General features: G+C 45.2%; 1 protein-coding gene across 8 annotated transcripts in view; it reads left to right on the top strand.

Moving 5' to 3' along the window:
* Positions 1-8729, top strand: part of Myrip (myosin VIIA and Rab interacting protein) — a 166712-nt gene that overhangs the window by 13119 nt on the left and 144864 nt on the right. For 4 of the 8 annotated variants that reach the window (XM_087562580.1, XM_087562585.1, XM_087562582.1 and 1 more), the window contains exon 2: positions 614-727. The gene's annotated coding sequence lies outside the window, so the exon portion shown is untranslated. 8 annotated transcript variants of the gene reach the window in all.

The raw sequence follows: 8729 nt of genomic DNA on the forward strand, positions 1-8729 counted from the left end.
AGTGTACCCTGCTGGGCTCTGGCTTGATCTCCCCTAGCTGTTGGCTGTCCCCTCCTTACCTGTTTTGAGTGGGTGTGTTTTCTCTGAGCCATTCTATATTAGAAGTCTGTAATTTGTGCTTGATGTTCTAGGCATCATGGTATAGAGTTCTTTTTGAGTCTCAGAAGAGTCTTTGGACTTTGGCCAGTGTTGGGACTGTTAAGACCTGGGGCTCTTACGTGAATTTAGAGTTTGTGTTGTGAGACAGCCAGGAGCCTGTGAAGAGCAGGAGAGGAACGCTATGAATCACAGAGATGTGCTTAGGTGCCAGTAATGGTTTAACCTTCATTGGTAGTCTGACTGCTGTCATGATTTGAATATGCTTGGTCCAAGGAGTGGCACTGTTTTGGGGGTGCTGCACTTGTGGTAACATCCCTGTCTGGTGCACTGTGCCTCCTCAAACTGTGAGCCAAGATGAACTGACCCTTCATTTTTATCAGGTATCTTCATCACAGCAATGAGAAAAACTAATCCATTCCTGCATGTTGTGCTTCCCCTGTACCCTGAAGTGTTGCCACACAGTGGAAGAAATCTGTCCCTACACCTCCCTGACAGCACTCCTCCTGTATTTCAGGTCACATGAGCACAAGCTCTGGGGATCTGCAGGAGCTGATTTGAGGACCCAGACAGCTAAGGAGTGACTCACGGGGACTATGGGGCCTGGACAAAGGAATGATTCATGCCTCAGGTGGGATGGAGTGGGACTGTGAGCGACGTCGTCATTGCCACTTAGAATGCCGTGCACTTTAAAGTGATGAGCTGTTGATTTCCGGAGTTTTCCATTTAATACTTTCAGACCATGGTTGACCATAAGTAAATGAGCCAGGAAAGTGAAGCCGCAGGCAGGAAGAGCCGTGTACTTATGTTCTCCAGCTGTTGTTTGTATTACACACACACACACACACACACACACACACACACACACACACACACACACATTCTCCAGGTCCTAAGTCTTCTTTCCTTACTCAAAAGCTTTGGTTTCCCTTTCTATTTCCTGGTGTTTATTATGCAGTTACTGTAGCATCTATGTTAGCCTTGAAACATCTGATGTGAACCAAATTCATTTCCACCTTTCCAGGTTTTTTTTTTTTTTTTTTTTTTTTTTTTTTTTTTTTTTTGAGCTGAGGACCGAACCCAGGGCCTTGTGCTTACTAGGCAAGCGCTCTGCCACTGAGCTAAATCCCCAACCCCACATTTCCAGGTCTTTAATTGTCATTGGCCTTCCATTTAATTTGTATGTCAGTGTTTCCTATTTTAGGTTAAACAAATCTTCCATGTGCATACAAACAAGACTTCTAATTTTTCTATGGTTATATAATTTATTGATAACATTCCACCATCTTCCAACTTCCACTGTCCACTCTTTTTGAGAGAGGATCCCTCATTGATCTGGACCTCACCGGTCAGGCTAGCTCAGCTGGCCAGTGTACCTGGGGGGATCCTCCTGTCTCAGTTCCTGCCACACTGGGGTTAAAAGCTCACACTACCACGCTTGGCTTTTTTTTTTTTTTTTTTTCTTTTTCCTGAGCTGAGGACCGAACCCAGGTCCTTGTGCTTACTAGGCAAGCGCTCTGCCACTGAGCTAAATCCCCAACCCCACACTTGGCATTTTTATGTGGGTTCACCACCTGAGCCATCTCTGTCTGTATTGTAATTTGTCTCTTGTAGCTGATTTAGTAACTTCTTTGTGTCTTTGATGGTCTCAGTCTCGGCAGGACGCATGCTATAATGGCTTTGCTTTTATTCCGCTGACACTCAGGATTCTCTGAGCTTCTAAGATGTGCCTGTTGACACCTAATCAATGCTCAGGAGATTCTTAGCTGTTTGAATATCGCTTCTCCATTTTTTTCCTGTCTTCTCCTGCAACTCTGATGGACACATCTAGGAAGTACTTCCTGTTATTTATCACCCATGACCTTTAACCTCTCTTTCACAGGTCATGTCCTTGTTTCACCGTACATGTTGGCCTCTTTGTTTTCCCTCCTCAAGAGAAGACCTCATGGTGTTTGTAGCGATAGCCACTTACATCAGTGAACTCTAAGTCTGTATTTCTATTTTTATGTTTTGAAACAGGAGTCCTTGTACCCCAGGCTACCTGTGGATGGGTTACAGGTGTGCACTATCCTGACTGACTGGTTCCTGTTTCATTCTTCCTTCTTTATTTATCTTTGTACACACATGTGCATGCAGGAGTTCAATGACAAACTTCAGGAGTCTGTCTCCTTCCATGATTTGGTTCCTGGGGATCACAATCAGCTCATCAGGTTTGGTGCCAAGTAAATCTACCCACCATCTTGAGCCACCTTGTCAACCCCAGATCTATAGTTTTAGACCAGGCTTTTCTCTCTTGGCTCCCTTGCCCACCTTACCCAGTTTCTCCTCTGGTTGCACAACTTTCTGAAAGCCAAGCTCTTGATTCCTAATTTTTTTTCTCCCCAGACCTGTGCTACTTGATGCTTTGGTATTAGTCAATACATAAGATTATTTTCTTGGTAAGATAATACATTCATTTATTCTTTGGAACTTCAGGAACACAGACAATGATACCACATTTCCCTTTTTGTTCCAGAATAATGTTTGTAATCTAGTGTGTATTTCTCAAGCATAAATTGTCATCATAATCACTTGGTTTATATCTAGGTAATTGTACAAATGTTATACAATAAATATAATGAAGTAATTGTATCCAAGACTTGATGAAATACACAGTAGAGAAAGTACAGCTATATACCAGAGCCTTTACACACACACACACACACACACACACACACACACGTACACACACACACACACACACACGTACACACATATCTCCAAGAGTTTTCTAATAGTTGAATTAAGTGTTAAATAACATTTAAGTTAATTATAGTTTAATTAAAAGTCCAGTTCAGTAGTGTTAACTACTTTCACACTTGGTCACCTGTGGCTGGCAACAGCCACATTAGTCAGTGCTGGTAGGACCATTCCTGTGGGAATGTGTTGGTCAGGGTTTGAGGCTCTTCTCTATGAAGAATCCAACACTAATTATCTGCAGCTGAGTTAAAGGAAGAAGTCAGAATTGATTCGCAAAGCCTTCGGCGGTCTATTGATCCGAGGGAAAGCCTTTCTTCTGACGATTGTTTCTGTAAATTTTGAAGTTGGGGAATTGTGGAATAGAGATCAACCCAGGCAGGTCTGCATCCCCCACCCCCACCCCTTGTCCCTTGTCCCTTGTCCCTTGTCCCTTGTAAGGCTTGGCTTTGAATGTATTCATTGTTACAGAAGTGAATGCAATGTCTTCTTCCTCTGCGGGATAACCTGAACATGACTGAAAACAGCACACATTCTCTTTTCCTCACTCATCTCTGCCTTCACGGGGGCTGCTCATGGGGGCTGCTCACCAGGTTATCAACAGACATCAGAGCTCCGTTCTCCCCAATAGAAACCAGAGCGGCTCACTTGCCAGTCAGACAGGGAGGCTGAGCCCTGGCTACCTGACCCTTTCTGATAAGCTATTCTCAACTGGGTTTTAAGAATAATGTTTGGGTCTTGGAAGGACAGAGAAGTCGGTGCTTAAGACCTACATCGGATGAACAGAGTCAAGAGAACTTGAAGAAAACCCCACCAATATATACGGTACGGCCCTAGGGAAGTCGGAGGTCAGACTCACTTCTCATGGGGGAACTAACTGAAGATCTAGTCAGCAGCAAATCAAGTTTTATTTTCTACAGATTTATGAGGTAGATGGGGATTCACTGTTGAAGCAGAGAACCGATTTTATTGTAAATCCTTGTTGACACAGCAGGAGGGTTTAGTCGTGGGAACATTGTTGCTGGTCTGTTTTATCAGTGAGGTGGAACCCTCACTGTTTCCCTGTAGACAGGTCTCTAAAATGGCTCAGGAGCCTCTTGCTCTTGACCTTAGACCTAGTTCCTTCACTTCTAGCCAAACGGAAAGTAAGACCTGAATGTGAAACACATTTTGGCCCAGAGGTTTGATCCGGGAGCTCTGTAAAATAGTCAAAGATCGGAATCAACCCAAATTCAGAGCAGGAAGAGTGGGGGTTCATAAAAACACGTAGTAGGTGAAGAGTGACCCAGCCAGTAGGAGGGATGCTCCCATCAGGACTGTGTCCTTGAGATGTGGTATCAGTGGGAATGGGTTCATCAGATAACACCACAAGACATCAAGCTGTCAGCGTTTGCTGGAGGGCATCCGAGTGATTACTTTTCCTGGACAGCAAGTAACGTCATTCAGGTCTTCCCACGTGGGGTTATCTAGGGGGTTGTAGAGAATCCCATAAAGCTAAAGAAACAAATTCATAAGAAAAAGACTAGAAAGGAGGCCAGAGGCATAGTGGCTTCTTGTGGTGGGTCACTGTTCTCCTTCGACAACTAGATTCATCATTGAGACACCAAGAGAAAGATGGGCTACGGAAGGTGCCCTAGCCTGCCTGGCATGATTCTCAGCCTTGCCTCCCACCTCTGTCTGTGCTTAACTCCTGGATCCCTTTAGTCTGGCACAGCTCTGGGCACGAGTTGTTTTTCAAGAAGTGTGGGGGAGTTTGGAATCTGTAGACTATGGCTGATACTTCGGGCCAGCTAACTTATACCATGCAGTATGGTCTGGTCTTTGGGTGTTGAAAAAATGGAGAAGAAGACTTGAAACAAATACCCAGAAGACTCCATATAAAACTTGAAATAATACCCAGACACATGACTCTATGTAAAACCACTGTCTCAGCTCTCCTGGCTCCTGGGGCCTCTTACAGGGGCTGCTGTGTGGTGAGGTGATGCTGAGGGGGTCCCTGTAAACCTGTCAATAGGATTCCGCAACACACTTTTAATTACTCCTGAAGTGGTGCGTTTTAATTAAAGTGTATGTCTCCAAAGCCCCTGCTGATAGAAGATCCATCTCTAAAGTATAGACAGGTGTGAGAAGCTGGCAGTGGCCCCGGTTACTGCTAAAGGTTGTTAGCCAGTCTCCTCCTGCCTTGCTCCTGAATTTAGATTTCTTCTCCTGTCGCCTGGAGCGAGTCTGAACCTCCTCTTTCTTATCTACCTAATAAGAATAAGCTATTATCTTGGCCCAAGTCCCTTCAAGATGCTCTTACGAGTATTAGAGTATGACACAGTTCGAAGGGGCTATCTAAGCACCTTCTTCATGGTTAGCTTTCACTTTGCAAATATTTTGTTTTCTTAAATGAACAATGGTCCAGTTCAAACGCTTATCTAGACTTCTAGTATATCAAGGATGAGAGGGGGGGAAGTGGGGGAGAAGAAGAAAAAGAGAAAGAAGAAGGAGGAGGAGGAGGAGGAGAAGAAAAAGAGAAAGAGAAAGGAGGAGGAAGAGGAGGAGGAGAAAGAAGAGGAAGAGGAGGAGAAAGAAGAGGAAGAGGAGAAAGGGAAGAGGAGGAGAAAGAGGAAGAGGAAGAGGAGGAAGACAAGAAGAAGAAAGAGGAAGAAGAGGAGGAGGAAGAGGAAGAGGAGGAGGAAGAGGAGGGGAAGGAAGAAGAGGAGGGGGAGGAAGAAGAGGAAGAGGAGGAGGGGGAGGAGGAGGAGAAGGAGGAGGAAGGGGAGGAGGAAGAGGAGGAAGAGGAAGAGGAAGAGGAAGAGGAGGAGAGTAATTTTGCTTCTTTTTTAAAATTCAAGCCTTATGGCCACTAGGGACCCCACAGCCTAAAAAGAGACAGAGTCACAGAACTTTATAATGAGTTTTAGAATGGGTGAACCATTATAGAAACAAGGAGATCCAGGGTAACCAACTCCATGGCCAGACTTCTTTTCTGTGGTAAAATGAGTGTACATTGGAGCTGGGGAGATGGTTTAGTCAGTAGTGTGCTTATGCAGAGGCCTGAGCGCAGTCCCTAGCACCCAGCTGTAAAAGGGCTGGGTGCAGTGTTGTCTGTGATACTAGCACTGCAGAGGTGGAGTCAGGCAGATGCCTGAGCTCACTGACTGGGCCAGTCTAGCTTACTTGGCAAGCTCTATGCCAGTGAGAGACCATGCCTCAAAGAAATGTGGTAGGAGCTGAAGGGATTGCTCAGTGGTTAAGAGCCCTTGCTGCTCTTGCAGAGGGCCTGAGTTCAGTTCCCAGCACCCAGGTCAGGTGGTTCATAACTGCTGGTAACTCTTGCTCCACAGGATTTGACACTCTTCTGGCCAGCAAATGCAGGTAGACAGAGGAAGTCTGCATATGGCTTCGCCTCCATTTTCCTCTAGGGAGGAATCATTGTCTTTCTGAGACAGAGGGATGTCAGGGATAATCCTCCCACAATGTGACTAACTGTCTCTCCCTTCTCTTGCTGAAGCTACTGGAAATACAGATCCGATCCTCAGGGATCAGTTGTTGACAGACAAGATGGTTGGGAAGTGTACAAGTTGGGACCCAGACACTGCCATGCTGGACTGTGTGGCCTGAATCTTGGTCCCTTCCTACTGCTTGCTCATTTTGTAGAAGGGCTTGCTAGAGTATCAAAGAAGATGTGACTGGAAACCTCCATGTCTGGCTGTCTGTCTGTCTGTCTGTCTGTCTCCCTCCCTTCCCCCCTCTCCCTTCCTTCCTTCCTTCCTTCCTTCCTTCCTTCCTTCCTTCCTTCCCAATCTTGTCCTTCCCTCTGGCCCAGTCTTCTGGGTGTGTTCCAGTTCAGGTCCCTGTTGTCTTTCAGAGCCGCACTCCTGACTATTTCCTGACTATGTCACGTGACTGTGGCTGTCCAGGCGAGCTGCTCTGAGACTGGTTTCAAGCGAGCCTTTGCCGTAAAAGTGGGTTCTTGTTCCTGAGGCACTAAGCACCTGGAAGCTGGTTTAGAATTTTAACTTAAAAAAAAAATCCCACCTTGGAAATACTCAGTTTGCTAATTATTTACATGTTGTCTCCTTACAACAATGGTCTAGTTTTCTTTGTCTGTATTGAAGAATATAGTTGAGGCCATTTCCTTTTCTATTTATGTATCAACAGTGCCGAGTTTTAAGGCTTTATGTTGAATTTTAGAGACTTTTTTTTTCTTCTTCTTTTTTCTTTTTTTCGGAACTGGGGACTGAACCCAGGGCCTTGTGCTTGCTAGGCAAGCGCTTTACCACTGAGCTAAATCCCCAACCCCAATTTTAGAGACTTTTAAGGCAGTTTACTTTCAGTCGATCTTACCTAGCATGTAAAAGTCTTGGTTATGTCCTCAGACAGAACTTGGTGACTTTTTGCACGAGGTTTTTTTTTTTTTGTTTTGGTTCTTTTTTTTTTCGGAGCTGGGGACCGAACCCAGGGCCTTGTGCTTCCTAGGTAAGCGCTCTACCACTGAGCTAAATCCCCAGCCCCTGCACGAGGTATTTTTAATAGGCTGCTCTCAAATCGATCGGTCCATACACAGATGTCATCAGACATAGGCAACTGTGTGAGGACTGAGGCTGGAGGAGCTCCTGGGGAACAGCCATATGGCTTTCTTTTAAGTTCGGACACTGATCCAGCCATACTCTCATCAGTTCTGAGAACTAAGGCTCTGAGACACGAGGTCCACTGCATGGACCTCTACCACATACTACTCACATGTTCCAGAAGGAACAGATAAAAAAACACCTCCTAGAGCGAATTTGTGCTAGACGTAAGCAATTTCTTTAATTTAAATTATTTAATTTAATCATACAATATGGCAAGACCTTTCCAGAGTCACAGAGCAATTCTGCAACATGCAGATCAAAATATAAACCAACATGGGTTACAGGAATCAGCAGGGGTTAAGGGGTCATCCTACTCAGGCAAAGCTTCATTCTCACCCTCATCCCTGTAATCCTGGTTCACAAACTGTCAGCCTCAGTACCCTTAGGACCAATCTCACTGTTCCTTTAATCTCAGCTCAGTGGACTTCATAAGATGCCAGGTCTCCCTGGACATTCTCATCCCGCAGATTCCTTTCCGATCTCTGCTCTTCCTCCTCCACCTCCCCCCTTTTCCCAGCCCCCGTTGGAGCTGCTGGTCAGTCATCAGCAGCTGTTGGGATATGGTCCATTCACAGTGGACTCTGTAGACCAGGGAAAGAAGGTTTCCTGAGTCCAGTGAGTCAACCATTATTCTCATCCACAGCCATAACAGGTACAACTGGCCATCGCAAGTCTACCCTCGGTGGACACAGGCATCTCTTTAAACCAAATTAATCTCTACATAAAGACAAAACCGAGGTGGTTCTTGTACCCAACATCACAAAGCATGACCCTTCAGATAGCCGGAAGCTCACTCTTCTTGCAGAAGATACAAAATCCTATGCTTAAATACTCTGCTATAAAATTAACACACCCATTTAAGATTTATTTTGATGTTTATATATTCAAATGTTGTATTGCATATATTGTATGTATATGTACCATGCATGTGCCTGATGTCCTCAAAGGCTAGAGGAAGGCATCGAATCCCCTAGAACTGTTAAAGCTGCCATGTGGGTGCTGGGAACTAAACCAAGGCCCTCTTCAGGGGCAGCAAGTGCTCCTAACCACTTTACCTTTCTCCCCCCTAAAAATCAATATATTTTATCCTCCTAGACTCCACTCTAAAAATGGTTCAACAAGGATAGGACTCATGGGTTACTAGGCCCAAGTCCTAAACTCTGTGACTACGAGAACCCCTGGAGTTCCCATGTTAAGAACCCGAGCTCTGTTGGGGTTAGAGAGATTGCCTCAGCTTTTAGGAACATGGCTGCTCTTCCAGAGGACCCAGGTTCA

The sequence above is a fragment of the Rattus norvegicus genome, chromosome 8 (genome assembly GCF_021556685.1).
Source record: "Rattus norvegicus strain SHRSP/BbbUtx chromosome 8, alternate assembly SHRSP_T2T, whole genome shotgun sequence".
Classification (NCBI taxonomy): domain Eukaryota; kingdom Metazoa; phylum Chordata; class Mammalia; order Rodentia; family Muridae; genus Rattus; species Rattus norvegicus.